The following is a 15,864-nucleotide window of genomic DNA, read 5'->3' as shown; positions in this document are numbered from 1 at the left end:
TTCAAAACCATATAAGCCCTTTTCAAAACGCGTTCACCCCAGAAAGATCCATTCATGATAACTTACTTATTGTGCAAGAAATTCTTAATACGTTCCAAAAATCCAAGTCCAAAATTGGTTGGTGTGCACTCAAACTCGGTATGGAAAAAGCCTATGATAGGGTTGAATGGGACTTTCTCTGGGCAACTTTAGAAGCTTTCGGGTTCCCACTCCAATGGATTCAATCGGTTAAAGCATGTGTCACTACAGTCTCATATTCCTTGAAAATTAATGGTGCTACTACGGAGCACTTCTCCCCGTCACGGGGTATACGTCATGGGGACCCTCTCTCACCCTATCTCTTCATTCTGTGTATGGAGGTCTTCATCGTTATGCTTAATTTGAAAACCACCAATCCGGCAAATGGGGTGGGAATCAAAGTTGCCCCCGGCACACCAAAAATTCCCTGCCTCCTTTTTGCGGATGATAGTCTCCTTTTCTGCAAAGCCACGAACTCTGCATGCCAAAACCTAAGGAATACTATTAATGAGTTTTGCGATCTTTCGGGCCAACTTGTTAATTTTCATAAATCAACGATTGTTTATTCTAAACTGGTTCCTAATCAAAGAAAAGACAACTTAGCAAATATCTTTTCTATGACAAAGTCCATGTCTCTAGGAAGATATCTTGGAGTCTATTTCTCTGCATACAAACCCACTAGACAAGATTTTGCTAATATCCTGCAAAAAAATGAAAGCAGGATTAACTCTTGGCATGCAAATTATCTCTCCAAAGCAGGGAGAGCTATTCTGGTCCAAAGTAATTTAGAAGCTCTTCCAGCTTATGTTTGCTCCTCCTTTCTGCTACCTCACAAGACCTGTAAACAACTAGACTCAATCCATAGAAACTTCTTTTGGAAACAAACTGCCCAAACTAACTCTACGCCTCTGATTTCTTGGGCCACTGTGTGCAAACCCAAATCTCTAGGTGGTTTAGGTTTGCGTCGTACAATGCCTCTAAACAAGGCCTTTATAGCTAAATTAGGTTGGAAAATTCTTCAAAATAATAACAGTCTTTGGACTACAATTATTAGGAAGAAATATCTATCTAGCACTTCCTTTTTCGAATGCAAACCAAGCCAACAACACTCTCAGATTTGGCGCGATATCTTGAAACAACGAGAGATACTAAGGAAGGGAATCCGATGGAAAATTGGAAATGGAAATTCTATCAATTTCTGGCTCGACAATTGGGCTTTTTCAACTGATCTCCTTTCTTTTCTTAACAAAAATATTAGTCAAGTTGATTCAAGTCTTGTCGTTTCGAACTTTATCCTTCACTCAAAAGAATGGGACATTCCCAAGCTCCTCACTGTCATCCCCCTTTACTTGGTTAAAAAAATTCAGGGAATTCCTATCCCTATTTCCAGCATAAGGGATATCCCAATCTGGGGACCCACGACATAAGGAGATTTCTCAGTTAAATCAGCAACCTGGTTAGCCCATGATATCCCGGACAATCATCCCCAATGGGAGTATCGTTGGATCTGGAAACTTGATCTACCACCAAAAATTCATATTTTCCTCTGGCAGATTTGTCATAATAGTATTCCTACTAGAGATACTCTTTTTAAAAGGAACATTCTTCCTTTCAATGTTGTCCACTCTGTGACACCTACGTTGAAAATATTAATCACCTTTTTATCCAGTGTCCAAATGCAAAGCAGGTCTGGACACTTGACCACACTAAAGGGTGGTTAGATTTCTCTAACCCTAACCACGACTTTTTTGATACAATCCGCTATCTAAAAAGCTACCCAACAACTTTTTGTAAATTTCTTTTCACCATCTGGGCACTATGGAAAGAAAGAAATGACTGCATCTTTAATAATAATATTTTTAATGCCTTCCGAGTCTTCTTTAAAGCAAGTATAGCCTTCAAAGAATGGCAGTTTCGCACTAATTTTGATCTGCATCAACTTAAGGGTACCCCTTTCACTTCACACACCCGCACAACTTTTACTCACAATCCTCCTATCCTAGTTCGTTGGTACCCTCCTCCTCACGGTACTTTCAAGCTCAACTTTGACGGATCCTGCAAAAATTCTTCAGCAGCTGCTGGTTTCATTATTCGCGACAACAACGGCGCCCCAATCAGCATTCATACTTACAATCTAGGCATTACACAAGCTTTTATGGCAGAAGCTTGTGCGCTTCACAAAGGGCTTCAAGAAGCTAAAAAGCTTAACATTAAGAATCTCAACATTGAAGGAGACAACCTGATGGTCATCAACGCAGTAAAAGGAATTTGGAGAATCCCGTGGAAGCTTCATTTCGTCATTCAAGATATACAAGACATTCTCAATTTCTTCGATTATTGGGATATAAAGCATATCTACCGAGAAGCCAATCGAGCAGCAGATTGGATAGCAAATGTTGGTCACTTTGAAGGAAATAATGCCCTTGGTCCAAGTATGCATTCAATGTTAAGTCTAATAAATGCGGTTCAGTATTAATTAACAAGTTAATAATTCAGTGAGATCAAGTGAGCTGAATGCCTAGCTAGAGGCCGCTTCAGTTCAAGTGGAATTAATGATATTAATCCACAGCTTACTCTTGACTGAACCCGTAGGGTCACACAAATAGTACGTAAACGGATCAAGTATTTAATGGCATTAAATACTCCATCTATGGATATTCGGAATCGACGGATCTTGGTTTCAATGGGAGCTGAGATCGTCACAGGCAAGAAATGAATGCTCCGGAAACGATGATATTGCCGGAAACGGAAATATGGATCGTATCGGAAATATAATCCAAGTCGTAGATGTTGCCGGAAACGGAAACATGGTACGTATCGGAAAATATTATCGGAAATGGAAATATTGCCGGAATCGGAAATATTGCCGGAAACGGAAATATTGCCGGAAACGGAAATATTGTCAGAATCGGAAATATTATCGGAATCGGAAAATAATTCCAGAAACGGAAATATTAAATATTTGTTCGAAACGGAAATTAATTCCGGAATCGGAAATATTAAATATTGTTCGTATCGGAAATAAATTCCGGAATCGGGAATTTAATCGGAAGCGCGTCGTACAAATTAGCATCGGACGAGAGTTGCTAGACGAAGGCCCAGCACGAAGCCAGGCCTACGCTCAGCAAGCCCAAGCGCCCAAAAACACGCTGCCAAGCCACGCCCGGTCCAGCGCAAGGCCAGGCCCAGCAATGGCCTTGGCGCGCGCGCGGGGCTGCGACGAGTGGGTTGGCGCTGTGCGTGGGTCGCAAGGCTTGCGTGCGGTGCTAGCGTATCACTCGAAGTGTGTTACTCGAATCCTAAGGCTACCGGGATTTGTCATATGATTAAATCTAATCCTAAAAGATTTAGTTTATTTAATTAGAGTCCTAGTAGGATTATAATTAAATAAATTAGTATCCTAATAGGATTCCAAATCCTTTTCCATAACTCTATAAATAGGTGCCTAGGGTCACATATTTACATCGAGTATTCAAGTATTCAAAGTGATTTTTGAGAGCAAAAATTCAGTCACACAATTGCCTATAAGTGCCGAAAATTCTAAGTACCTTAAGGGCGATCCTAGTTGGTCAAGCTTAAGGCGGATCCGGACGTGTTGTGGACTATCTACGGAGGGACGACACTTGGAGTCCTAAAGACTTGTTCTTGTTCGGTTCGGGCGCAGCTAGGGAAGGCACGCAACAAAGAGTATGCATCTAAACTATGCTAAATGATTATGTGTAAATAATATGTTTTCCTGGCTTTATGGTTTTTCCGCATGATTTATGAATTGTCATATGTATCATAACCTAACAGTGGTATCACGAGCCTCTTATTATTTTCATAATCTAAATTGCATGAACATGGTTAAATATTACAAATTTGCAAGAATTAAAAGGGGTGATTAATTTTCGTAATTGTTAATTAATTGCAAATTGCGTTTATTTAATTATACGTACGCAGTTTTTCGGCAGTTTCTTCGTTACTCATCCAAATCGAGTGATTTTTGTGTCAATTCCGCATGTAAAAGGCATTCTAAAATTTTGACAAAAAGACAATTTTTCGGCTGAACCCAGAATTCTCAAATTCGAAGCCTAACTATGACTTTTCGGAGGTTTTAGTTTTTCGAATGCAAAATTTCGTAAATTTAAGATGTTAAATTAAATATTTGCGATTCTTGTTGATAAATCTTGAATTTTTGATTGACCTACTGTATATGTTTAACAAGTTTGAATGCCTAGCCTTGTTAATTATGCAATCTAATTTGTAATTATGATTAATTTGTTGAAAATTGGAATAATTTAGAATTAATTTGATTTTCATAATTAGTTATAATTTAATTAGATACCTATGATTAAAAACCACCATAAAAATTGTAAATTTATGTTAAATTTTAAATTTTTATGATCTAGACTTGAATCCATGTTAATCGGAAATCAATTGAATAATAAATTTTCGATTTTTTCGCCCTGAAATTATGAAATTAATATTATTTATTAATTTGTCATTAATTTTGAATATAAATTTTAAATTTTTTATGCGATTCGCTCATATAACTTGCACGCACAAAGCAATGGACGCTACGTGTTACCCTTAAGGGGTGTTGTATAGTGCGGGCATGTGACGACGAGCAAGGGAGCTCGTCGCCCATGCGGTACGAATGCAATGAGCAAGGCCATGGTGCACGAGCACAAGGCAGCAGCCCTGCCTTGTGTCGTGGGCTGTGTGCAATGGGCGAATGGGCGAGGGCGAGAGCAAGGCACGAGCAGTCGCGTGTGGGCAGCAAGCGAGCTGCGCCACAGCGCGCACTGCCTTGCGCAAGCGTGCGGAGCCTCGCGCGCAGCGAGCGTAAGCTCGCGTGCCACGAGTGCTGCGCCAAGCATCGATCGCTCGCGCGCAGCGAGCGCTGTTGTGCGTGCGACGAGCGCTGCGCCCAGCGATGGCGTGCGAGTGCTTGTTGTGCGTGCGACGAGCGCTGCGCCCAGCGATGGCGTGCGAGTGCTTGTTGTGCGTGCGACGAGCGCTGCGCCCAGCGATGGCGTGCGAGTGCTTGTTGTGCGTGCGACGAGCGCTGCGCCCAACGATGGCGTGCGGGTGCGTGTTGCGACGTGCGACTAGCGCTGCGCCCAGCGATGGGCTGCGGCAGCATGCTCGTGCGTCGAGCGCTGGCGCGCGCAGCGAGCACCATGTGTGATGCCTTGCGATGGTGAGCAGCAGCGATGCGAGGCAGCGCATGGGCTGCGCGCACATGGCCAGCGATGGCTGTGTGCGTGTGGTCCATGGGCGTGCGATGCGTGGGATTGTTGCGTTGCGATTAGATCGTTTTGAAATTTTTAATTTGAAATTTTCAGTTTACGTAATTTTAATTAATTTTAAAATTAATAATTTAAATTATTTTCTTGGATTTTAATTTTGAATATTGTAATTATAATAAATTTTATTTATTCTAATTATTTAACTAAAATTAAAATCATGAATTAATTTAAATACGACTGAAATTAAATTAAACTTTATGGATTCAATTATAAATTTATATGAGCTTTAAATTTTAATTAAATTTGTATGTTTCCGGTTAGACTAGAAATACATTTTTATGTTTAAAATTAGTAAAGCATATGAATTTATTGGTTTAAGTCGGAGCCCTTTTTAATCATAAAACTCTTGATTAGGTCTAAAAATCCTTAAGGTTAAAACAACTTGATTAGTATTAATAAGGACTGAATAATTTGTAGATTATTGGTGCCCTTGATTAATTGCTGCAAATGTTTATGTGATGCATAATGTGTTTTACTAACCAGCTATGTGGGCCATTCATGATAATGAATGGGTGAATGGTATATATTGTATATGTACTGTTTTGCAGGTTATGAAGTGACTAGTATGGCCCAAATAGGATAGAAAATATGGTCTGCGTACCATATATTAATTTGAATGTAATTGGTCTAAAGTACCAAAGTTGTTTTTCAATTCAAATATGGTCTGCGTACCATCAAATAGTTGTAATTAGTTTTAATTATAGCTTATCCTATTTGAAGAAAATGGTGCCTCCCACGGAGATTTTCAAGACGGACTTTGAAGTTAAAGCTTCAAGATGAAGTCGGGCCATACTAGATCACATTTATCTTATGCATGTTTTAAGTTATTTATTGCTTTTAAATATGTCTTAAAATGCATGAGATCAAAAGCTTGATTATGTTGCATGATTAAGGATTTTAGTTCACTTAAAATCTAACCAACATAGTAAGAGCCTTAAGTTCCAAACTTAAAAATTGAGTTAAAAGGTGCCATGCCAAAATATACACTTGCTTGGATATCCTTTACATCAATCTAGTAATAGTTTTCGCTCAGCGAGGTGTTACTTATTGGTCCTAAAGGGGCAAGGTACACAAATAATTGTGAGTACATGTTAGTTTTGGTGAAACTCAACGATATAAGTAAGGAGTCCTTTTATGTCGTGGCAAAATCGATAGGTTTACCTAATAAGTTCTTAGACGTACCTATCAACCAAGAATAGTTCCTAGACTATTAGCAAAAGGCTTTTGCTTACCTAAGATGTTTTAGGATTAAGTCGACAAACTGTGCTTAGTTCTTCAATGATTTTAGGATCTTGGAATCATTTTATTCACACCTGCCGGAACACATAACTTGAATAAAATGCTTAATGAACATTGAATTATGCATGTATGCTAGAATTTAAGTTTATTAAGAGAAACTGTGAATGGTTATTTATTTGTTTATTCTTTTCAATTGTAGTTTTAAATATGGCAAACAACAATTCATTCAACATTCGATCAATTCTCGAAAAGGAGAAGTTGAACTGGAAAAACTTCCTTGACTGGCAAAGGAACTTGCAAATAGTTCTTATGCAGGAAGAAAAGGAGTATGTCCTAGAAGAGGCGATGCCCGAAGCCGCAGGCGACGGGGTCACTCAGGCAGCCCTCAATCGTTGGATTGATGCCAACAAGGATGTGAAATGTCTAATGCTCGCCACCATGAGTGCAGATCTGCAGAAAACGTTCATCAACTCAGATGCTTTCACAATCATCAGTGAGTTGAAGAACATGTTCCAAGATCTGGCTCGAGTCGAAAGATTCGAGACTCATTGGCAAATTCTTGAGACCAAGCTTAAGAAAGGCGAGCCCGTAAGTCCACATGTTCTCAAAATGATTGGACTCATTGAGAATATGAGTCGGCTGGATCAGCAATTTTCTCAGGAAATGGCTATAGACACCATCCTCCATTCTCTTCATAGCGGGTATGATCAGTTCAAATTGAACTACAGTATGAATAGTCTGGACAAAACGCTCACTGAGCTTCACGGTATGCTGAAGACCGCTGAAAAGACGCTCAAAAGTGATAAGCAGGATGTGCTTATGGTGCGTGGGGGCAAGTTCAAGAAATCTGGAAAGAAGAGGAATGCTAAGAAAGGTGGCAACAAGGCCAGCCCAACTAAGCAAACTGGCGCCAAATCTGTAAAGAGGAAGGTCAGTCAACCCACTTCTGAATCCGAATGCTTCTACTGCAAGAAGAAGGGGCATTGGAAGAGAGATTGCTTGAAGCTAAAGGAAGATCAGAAGAACGGAACAGTCGTTCCATCTTCAGGTATTTTCGTTATAGACTGTATACTTGCTAATTCAACTTCTTGGGTATTAGATACAGGTTGTGGCTCACACTTATGTTCCAATCCACAGGGACTAAGAAGAAGTAGAAAGTTAAGCAAGGGTGAAGTCGACCTACGAGTGGGAAATGGAGCACGGATTGCTGCATTAGCTGTAGGAACTTATTATTTGTCGATGCCCTCCGGGCTAGTTTTGGAACTGGAAGAGTGTTTCCATGTTCCAAGTCTTACTAAAAACATCATTTCAGTTTCTTGCTTAGATGCTAAGGGATTTTCCTTTTTAATAAAAGACAATAGTTGTTCGTTTTATTTTAAAGAGATGTTTTATGGATCTGCTAGATTAGTCAATGGACTTTATTTATTAGATCACGACAAACAAGTATATAACATAAATACCAAAAGGGCCAAAAAGGATGATTCAGATCTCACCTATCTGTGGCATTGTCGATTAGGCCATATAAACTTGAAACACTTAGAAAGACTTCAAAAGGAAGGAATTCTATAACCATTTGACTTAGAGGATTATGGTAAATGCGAATCATGTTTACTTGGCAAAATGACAAAGCAACCTTTCTCTAAAGTTGGAGAAAGAGCAAATGAACTATTGGGTTTAATCCATACAGATGTATGTGGACCAATGAGTACAAATGCTAGAGGTGGTTTCAGCTACTTTATCACTTTCACTGATGACTTCAGTAGATATGGTTATGTCTACCTAATGAAGCATAAGTCTGAATCCTTTGACAAATTCAAGGAATTTCAGAGTGAAGTAGAGAATCAATTAGGCAAGAAGATTAAGGCACTGCGATCTGATAGAGGCGGTGAATATCTGAGCTATGAATTTGATGACCATCTGAAAGAATGTGGAATTCTATCAGAATTGACTCCTCCTGGAACACCACAATGGAACGGTGTGTCGGAACGGAAGAACAGAACCTTGCTAGACATGGTCAGGTCAATGATGGGTCAGGCCAAACTTCCATTAGAATTTTGGGGACATGCACTAAATACAGCTGCACTCACTATAAATAGAGCTCCGTCTAAAGCTGTCGAAAATACTCCATATGAATTATGGTTTGGAAAGCCTCCAAATGTGTCTTTTCTTAAGATTTGGGGATGTGAAGTATACGTCAAACGATTAATTTCAGACAAACTTCATCCAAAATCTGACAAATGTATCCTTGTGGGCTACCCAAAGGAAACAAAGGGGTATTACTTCTACAATACATCTGAGAACAAGGTGTTTGTTGCTCGAGATGGTGTCTTTTTGGAGAAAGATCACATTTCCAAAATGACAAGTGGGAGAAAAGTAGACCTCGAAGAAATTCGAGTCGAACAACAAACTCTAGAGAATGCTCAAGATGACATTCAGGATGAAACTCAGAGATCTTTAGAAGAATCTGGTGAGAATCATGGTCAATCTAGAAATGTTACTCCGCGTAGATCGCAAAGATATAGATCTCAACCGGAAAGGTACTTAGGTATTTTGACGAACGAGAGCTATGACGTTCTATTACTTGAAAGTGATGAACCTGCGACTTACAAACAAGCTATGACGAGCCCTAGCTCCAAGCAATGGCAAGAAGCCATGCAATCTGAATTAGACTCCATATCTGAAAACCAAGTATGGGATTTGGTCGATTTGCCAGATGGCTACCAAGCCATTGGAAGCAAATGGGTTTTCAAACTGAAAAAGGACAAGGATGGGAAACTTGAAGTTTTCAAAGCTAGATTGGTTGCAAAAGGTTACAGGCAAGTCCACGGTGTGGATTACGATGAAACCTTTTCACCAGTTGCAATGCTAAAGTCTATTCGGATAATGTTAGCAATCGCTGCATATTACGATTACGAAATATGGCAGATGGATGTCAAAACTGCTTTCTTAAACGGCGTTTTAACAGAAACTGTGTTTATGACACAACCTGAAGGTTTTGAGGATCCAAAGAATGCTAAAAAGGTATGCAAGCTAAAGAAGTCAATCTACGGATTGAAGCAGGCATCCAGGAGCTGGAATATACGTTTTAATGAAGCAGTAAGTGATTTTGGTTTCATCAAGAACGCAGACGAATCTTGTGTATACAAGAAGGTCAGTGGGAGCAAAATTGCTTTCCTAGTATTATATGTCGACGACATATTACTTATCGGAAATGACATTCCTATGTTGAACTCTGTCAAGATTTGGCTTGGGAAATGTTTTTCGATGAAAGATCTAGGAGAAGCACAGTACATATTGGGCATCAAGATTTACAGAGATAGATCTAAAAAGATGATTGGACTTAGTCAAAGCACTTATATCAATAAGGTGCTTGATAGGTTCAAGATGGCGGACTCCCAGCGAGGCTACCTACCCATGTCTCATGGAATAACTCTAAGCAAGACTCAGTGCCCAAAAACACTTGATGAGCGTAGACGAATGAATGGGATTCCATATGCATCATTGATTGGTTCAATAATGTATGCTATGATATGTACACGCCCGGATGTTGCGTATGCACTCAGTGCTACGAGCAGATACCAGTCAGACCCAGGAGAGGCGCATTGGACTGCTGCCAAGAATATTCTGAAGTACCTGAAAAGGCACAAAGATGACTTCCTGGTCTATGGTGGAGATGATGAATTAATTGTTAAAGGCTATACGGACGCAAGTTTCCAAACCGACAAAGATGATTTCAGATCACAGTCTGGGTTTGTCTTCTGCCTCAACGGGGGTGCAGTAAGCTGGAAAAGTGCTAAGCAAAGCACCATTGCGGATTCTAAAACTGAAGCAGAGTACATTGCTGCACATGAAGCAGCAAAGGAAGCTATATGGCTAAGGAAGTTCATAGGTGAACTTGGTGTAGTCCCCTCTATTAAAGGACCAATAGCCCTGTATTGTGATAATAACGGAGCTATTGCACAGGCAAAGGAGCCTAGACACCACCAGAGAGTCAAGCATGTACTTCGTAGATTTCACCTTCTACGAGAGTTCGTTGAAAGAAAAGAAGTCGAGATAAACAAGATTGGAACTGATGACAACATATCAGATCCATTGACTAAACCTCTGCCGCAGGCGAAGCAAAACTCGCACACTGCAGCTATGGGAATCAAGCATATTGGAGAATGGCTTTGATATCCCTGTTTAATGTTTTAAAGTTTTAGAGTTTAAATCTTTGTAAAACATTATTGGTTAATCATTCACAATAAATGAAAAGAATTCATTTTTCCATTTAATTTGTGGTTTATTAAATGATGAGTCCCTTCAATTTGACGATATATTCAAGATAGACTGTCAGGACCAGTCCTGTGACTAAGAAATGTCTATCAAGTGAACTTGAATGTCAAAGGTTGAAAATGGTCCCTATTCGGAGTTTTCTATAAAATTGGACGCATAGAAAACGTTAGACGATTAGAATGCAAGATGACTAGTAGTTCTGTTTCTTGAACTATGTGACATGGCAATGTCATAATCATTTGCATAGATACTTACTGGGAAGACTAGTATCGGACAAGACCTATGAAACTTTACTGTAAGAGATGAAAATCTGTCATAAGTAAATTTCATTAAAATTATTAGACACTTAATCCTCAATACCTGAGTGATTTGAGATTACTTGTTTGAGAACTGGTTGCTTTGACGTTGACCAACCGTCGCACCGTAAAAGGAGGCTATAAAGGCAACGCTCAGGTAATCACCTATCAAACGAAGTCTAATCTCAAGATCGCAAGATTGGGATTGTCCTCCCATAAATCGGGATGAGATGCTTAAAAGTTGTACAAGGCCACTCGGAGAGCTAGAAACTGTGAAATGCATGGCCGTGCTCGGATGAATCATAGGCTATGATTATCTGTTTATTTGATCAGTTGAACTCTGAAACCGAGGAACACCTCTGGACATAATAAGGATGACAACTCTTACCTTATGTTCAAGAGCAAGCATCGAGCGACAAAGGAATTAGGAAATGCACACTTGTCCCTAAGGACAAGTGGGAGACTGAAGGAAATAATGCCCTTGGTCCAAGTATGCATTCAATGTTAAGTCTAATAAATGCGGTTCAGTATTAATTAACAAGTTAATAATTCAGTGAGATCAAGTGAGCTGAATGCCTAGCTAGAGGCCGCTTCAGTTCAAGTGGAATTAATGATATTAATCCACAGCTTACTCTTGACTGAACCCGTAGGGTCACACAAATAGTACGTAAACGGATCAAGTATTTAATGGCATTAAATACTCCATCTATGGATATTCGGAATCGACGGATCTTGGTTTCAGTGGGAGCTGAGATCGTCACAGGCAAGAAATGAATGCTCCGGAAACGATGATATTGCCGGAAACGGAAATATGGATCGTATCGGAAATATAATCCAAGTCGTAGAGGTTGCCGGAAACGGAAACATGGTACGTATCGGAAAACATTATCGGAAATGGAAATATTGCCGGAATCGGAAATATTGCCGGAACGGAAATATTGTCAGAATCGGAAATATTATCGGAATCGGAAAATAATTCTAGAAACGGAAATATTAAATATTTGTTCGAAACGGAAATTAATTCCGGAATCGGAAATATTAAATATTATTCGTATCGGAAATAAATTCCGGAATCGGGAATTTAATCGGAAGCGCGTCGTACGAATTAGCATCGGACGAGACTTGCTAGACGAAGGCCCAGCACGAAGCCAGGCCTACGCTCAGCAAGCCCAAGCGCCCAAAAACACGCTGCCAAGCCACGCCCGGTCCAGCGCAAGGCCAGGCCCAGCAATGGCCTTGGCGCGCGCGCGGGGCTGCGACGAGTGGGCTGGCGCTGTGCGTGGGCCGCAAGGCCTGCGTGCGGTGCTAGCGTATCACTCGAAGTGTGTTACTCGAATCCTAAGGCTACCGGGATTTTTGTCATATGATTAAATCTAATCCTAAAAGATTTAGTTTATTTAATTAGAGTCCTAGTAGGATTATAATTAAATAAACGGATATTTCATGAAATACCCCCGAGTTTTGAAGTAATTCACCAAATGCCCATCAAGTTCCAATAATTCACCAAATACCCCTGACAATTGACTTAATGCCCCAAATACCCTTGCTGATAACGGTCCGTTAGTCCGTCGTTAGCCTAGTTTCATAATTCACCAAATGCCCCCTTTTTAAAATTTATTTCACCAAATACCCCTATTATTAAACTTATTTCACCAAATGCCCCAAACTTAAAAAGTAGTTATTCTGATGTTCCAACGGCTAGTTTTTTCATTTGAAAAGTAGTTGTTGCTTATTGTTTGCTTATGCCTTCTTGATCCACTATAGTCGTGATAATATCTAAAGGCTAATTATGAACAAACGGGCCAGTTTGTACATCCAACTCTATACCAATAATAAGTCCCTGCCCTCGGACTTCTTTCACATGTTGGTTGCCTTTCAATTTCTTTGCTAAGAGTTCTCTAAAGTCTTGACCTTTTTTTGCTAAAAGTACTTGCGTGTTCTCTAGAGTCCTAAGTTCTGCATGTCCATCCCAAACCATGACATAAATAGGGTTAGCCTTTCTTCATTTCAAAATCAAAGTAAGATGCCTTGTATTGACATTACAGTATCAACTTTTTCTTCATTTGCTTCAAGTCCTATTGCATATTATTGTTTCCCCTGTTTTCATTACTTTCTCCTTCATCTAAGCTTCCCCTGTATTGTCCTTCATGATGTTGCCTCCTGTTTTCTTGCTCAACTACTCCCTTGCACCATCTCAGATTGTTGTAAGGATCACACTAGCTTGTAGTACAACCTTTGTGGATTGAGTGTTGTATCGGAGCTTCGGATGGCAAATTTTCTACCACAATAGCAAAATTGGTTAGGTACTCTAATATATGTGGACTCATTGTGTGTGGATGGTGATTTTGAAACAAAACTCATAACACAAATCTAATGAAATTAGCAAAGCAAAGCAAAACAACATCTAAATTACAAGAAACATTCAGAAAATGGGTTTTTATAGCCAAGCAAGACCAACAGCTACTTTGCAAACGAAAAAACTAGCCGTTGGAACATCAGAATAACTAGATTTAAGTTTGGGGCATTTGGTGAAATAAGTTTAATAATAGGGGTATTTGGTGAAATAAATTTTAAAAAAGGGGCCTTTGGTGAATTATGAAACTAGGCTAACGGCGGACTAACGGACCGTTATCAGTAAGGGTATTTGGGGCATTAAGTCAATTGTCAGGGGTATTTGGTGAATAATTGGAACTTGATGGGCATTTGATGAATTACTCCAAAACTCAGGGGTATTTCATGAAATATCCGTTAAATAAATTTGTATCCTAATAGGATTCCAAATCCTTTTCCATAACTCTATAAATAGGTGCCTAGGGTCACATATTTACATCGAGTATTCAAGTATTCAAAGTGATTTTTGAGAGCAAAAATTCAGTCACACAATTGCCTATAAGTGCCGAAAATTCTAAGTACCTTAAGGGCGATCCTAGTTGGTCAAGCTTAAGGCGGATCCGGACGTGCTGTGGACTATCTACGGAGGGACGACACTTGGAGTCCTAAAGACTTGTTCTTGTTCGGTTCGGGCGCAGCTAGGGAAGGCACGCAACAAAGAGTGTGCATCTAAACTATGCTAAATGATTATGTGTAAATAATATGCTTTCCTGGCTTTATGGTTTTTCCGCATGATTTATGAATTGTCATATGTATCATAACCTAACACACTTAATTAGCAACACTATGTGTATTGATTCGTGTAATAGTCCCCATTTACGTTCCATTTTAGATATTGATTACTTAGGAGAATCCCTCGTGCGGAGGGGCTCCTAATGTACTATTCTTCTTACCTTATCAAAAAAAAATAGTAAAATAATATATTATTTTTATAATAAAAAATGAAATATTATATCGCATGTTCTTTTTCCGTAGTGTCATGTTCTTTTGCTTATGCACATATGTTATTTTGGTGCACCATGCTCTATGTGCACCACGATCCATAGTCCACGGATTGATTGACTGGGCGGAGCTCATTTATTTTCACCTCTTTCCCTGGGATATTTCTCTCCCTAAAAAATTTCTCCACCATGAACATCACTCTACTGCCGCCCGCCAATCTTTCCCTGTCGCCGCCCCTCCCCTCCGCAGACACCCCACTACCTCCCCTCTCCTATTGCCGCCGCCTCCTGACCCTTATCCGCTTCACTCTCACTCCCCCTTTCTCTCTCATCTTCTCTTACGTCTCACCACCGTGTGATAGCTTTTCGGCGGCTAGGGTGGGATCTTTTGATGGTTAGGATGGGGGTCTTCTGGTGGTGGCTAAGGATTTCTGCGGCAGTTAGGGTTTTCAGCAGCGGTTAGGGGTTTCGGCGGCGATTAGGATGGGTCTTCCGGTGACAGCTAGGGTTTCACGGTGGTGTTTGAGGGAGATTTTGTACCGGTGATGGAGCGGTCGGTACGGTACCGGTGACTGTGTGTTGGGTTCGCATTAAACAACCGTATTTTAAAAAGAGATACACTTTCCTATTTTGACATTTTTTTGTCTCCACTTCTAATTATACTAATATTTCTCCTTTTTTCATGGTCCCCGCACTTATTCACAATATTTTTTTATTATTATAATAAATAATTCACTCACTATCCCATGCACTTTCATCTTATTTTAATAAATTCAACTCACTCTCCTAAAACTACGTGCCGGTCAAAGTGTATCTCTTCTTAAAATATGGAGGGAGTATAACAAAATGTGAAACTAAAAAAAACCACCAAACAACAAAAACGTGAAAATAACATAAAGAAACAACAAGAGGAAAAAAACCCACCAAACAACAGAACAAATAAATAAAACTTAAAAAAACAACACAATAAATGCGCAATTTAGAAGGTGGAACATGGTGCACCGTAAGAATACAAGTACATAGCTAAAAGAACATTACCGTAAATAAAAAGAACAAAATATATTTATTATTATTCTTTTAAAAAAAAGTAAAATAATATAAATTTTATAACAAAAAAGTGAAAAAATGTATCGCATGTTCTTTTGTCGCAAGGTCATGTACTTTTGTTTGTATATGTTCTTTAAGTGCATCATATTTATTATGCATCATTGTCCATAATCCACGAATTGGTCACATTGATTTTGGTCTAACTTATGGGTCAAATGTCGTCGGTTTTATTTTAATTTACCAAAATTGTTGGTGTGGAGGATATTTACCAAATTGTTGTTGTTAAAGATATTTATCAAATTGTTGTAACCATCACCTTTTTTTTTTTTACCAATTTGGTCAATGAGCAAATATATTAGTGTC

Source organism: Spinacia oleracea, chromosome 2 (genome assembly GCF_020520425.1).
Source record: "Spinacia oleracea cultivar Varoflay chromosome 2, BTI_SOV_V1, whole genome shotgun sequence".
NCBI lineage: Eukaryota > Viridiplantae > Streptophyta > Magnoliopsida > Caryophyllales > Amaranthaceae > Spinacia > Spinacia oleracea.
The sequence above is the reverse complement of the archived record's forward strand: the minus strand, read 5'-3'. Positions refer to the sequence as shown.